This window comes from Odontesthes bonariensis, chromosome 17 (assembly GCF_027942865.1).
Source record: "Odontesthes bonariensis isolate fOdoBon6 chromosome 17, fOdoBon6.hap1, whole genome shotgun sequence".
Taxonomy (NCBI): Eukaryota; Metazoa; Chordata; class Actinopteri; order Atheriniformes; family Atherinopsidae; genus Odontesthes; species Odontesthes bonariensis.
The window spans coordinates 5107431-5109977 of NC_134522.1; the positions used below are offsets into that span (position 1 = coordinate 5107431).

Consider the following 2547-nt stretch of genomic DNA (forward strand, 5'->3'; position numbering starts at 1 on the left):
TAGGGCTAACAATGGCAAGACGACAACTACCATCGGGTTTTCACAGAGCCCCATCCTTTTGGCTACCAGTGGAGCTAACTGGTAAATAAGACTTTTGCCATAGCCTGTTGGTAATACGGCGAAAACGTCCTTCTTAAAAATGAATGAATGTAGAGCCTCCTCTTGCTCACGTTTTAAAGAAAACCCCAAGTCTAATTCTTCCAAAACTGATGCCAAGGCTGAATCAAACGAGCGCTGTTCCATTGCCGCCGCCATCTTTCTTGTTGTGCTTTCGCTTCCACTGCCCAACGTCGCACTGCTCTGTCCTCACTCCCTCAAAACCCCGCCCCAGAACCCTCTGCCCCGCCCGCGTTGATTCAAAACACATCTCTGCGTTGTGATTGGTTTAGTTGCCATCTGCCAGATTCAGGGCAGTATTTTCAAAATGAAAAGTGGTTCGAAGCCAGACCCAACCGCAGGCAAAACATTTTGCCGTCCAGCAGTTGGCGCTGGTTTTCCAGGCTAGGTGTATTTGCCATAAATGTACTGCATTGAATTTTGATAATTAGCCTATTACTTGAAAATTCAAACCTCTTCATCACGTATCACCAGGCAGATTACTTTATTTTTAATTGTATCGTTATAGCCAATATGTTACGTGTCAATGTAAACATTCTAATTGGCGGAGATGAGGGTCACATCTGCACGAGGAACGGCGGGAACCCAGAAGGAAACCATGGAAACCATGAAGAAACAAACGACAATGGCAAGTTTTTTCACCAGAGCTGCTGAAAAAAGGCCCACAGACAGCGAAAATAATGAAGAAACGAAAAGAAAGAAATCCAAATTCAACCGAAAATATGACATGAAATTCGGTTTCATCACATCTGGGGACGCAGCTGCTCCTAATCCACTGTGCGTTGTGTGCGGAGAGAAGCTAGCAAACGAAGCTATGAAACCATCAAAATTACTTCGGCACCTGGAGACGAAACATCCTGCAATTAAAGACAAGCCAGTTGAGTATTTTGAGAGAAGAAGATCAGAACAGGACAGCCAGCGGCAGATGATGAAGTCCGCAACTGCAATTAATGTAGCTGCATTGAAGGCATCATATGTGGTCGCGCATCGTATTGCAAAAGCAAAAAAGCCCTTTGACATCGGGGAGAAATTAATTCTGCCAGCAGCCAAGGACATTTGCCAATTACTTTTTGGTGAAGCTGCAGCAAATAAAGTTGGACACGTTCCTCTCTCCAATAACACCGTTAAAAGGAGAATAGATGAGATGGCGGAGGATGTTGAAAGCCAGCTTTTGGAAAGATTAAACGCATCCAAGTGGTATGAGATTCAAGTTGACGAGTCCACGGACGTGGAAAACAAGGCGGTTTTACTCGTTTATGTCAGATATATCTATCAAGATGACTTGCAGGAGGATTTGCTGTGCGCCTTGAACCTGCCAACTAAAACTACGGAAGAGCAGATATTTAAGGCCTTGGATGAATACATGTCCGGTAAACTCAGCTGGCTGGAGTGTGTTGGTGTGTGCACCGATGGGGCCGCAGCAATGACCGGCCGCATATCTGGCTTCATCACCCGCGTAAAAGAGAGGGCTCCACACTGCGAAGCCACTCATTGTGTCATTCATCGTGAAGCGTTGGCATGCAAGAGACTTTCACCAGAACTCATCCAGGTCATGAAGGACGTAGTTGTTATAATAAATTATGTCAAAACACGTGCGCTGAACACACGTATGTTCGAACAGCTTTGTGACAGTATGGATGAGGACCACAAACGGCTCCTGCTACACGCGGAGGTCAGGTGGCTGTCCAGGGGCAAGATTCTCAATCGTGTCTTCCAACTCCGCCAGCCGCTGTTGGTATTTCTGTCTGAGAGACACTCCCCGCTTGCCGACCACTTCAAAGACCACGACTGGTTGTCAAAACTGTCTTACATGTGTGACATATTTGCGCATTGCAACGAGCTCAACCTGTCACTTCAAGGTAAAACATCCACCGTGTTCAAAGTGGCCGACAAAATTTCAGCTTTTAAAGCAAAACTGGATTCCTGGGCTAAAAGAGTGGAGAAAGGTGTCTGTGACATGTTTACAGGAGAGGACGGATGCCCACACCTGAGAGCGCTCATCCTGGATCACCTGCGCGCACTGTCAGCGGAGTTTGAGAGATACTTTCCCTCCACGAAGGACCCGAGGATCGGAAAGGAATGGATACGAGATCCCTTTACTTCCGAAACATCATCTCTCCCATCAGCACAAGAGGACAAATTACTGGAGTTAAAAAATGACGGAGGCCTCAAGATTTTATTTATTCAAAGTTCAGTCTCATCATTTTGGGTTAAAGTTATGGGAGAATTCCCAGGACTCGCTGAAATAGCGCTGAAGACACTGTTGTCTTTTCCGTCCACTTACTTGTGCGAGGCTGGATTTTCCGCTTTGACAGTCACCAAAACAAAGCAGCGCAGCAGACTGAGAACACGCTGCGCATGTCACTGACAGACATAACACCGCGTTATGATCACCTTGTGTCTGGAAAACAGGCTCAGGGTTCACATTGA

At 46.3% G+C, this 2547-nt stretch overlaps 1 pseudogene; it reads left to right on the top strand.

The window, feature by feature from the left end:
• Window positions 1–667: 667 nt before the first annotated feature.
• Window positions 668–2547, top strand: LOC142366669 (SCAN domain-containing protein 3-like; annotated as a pseudogene).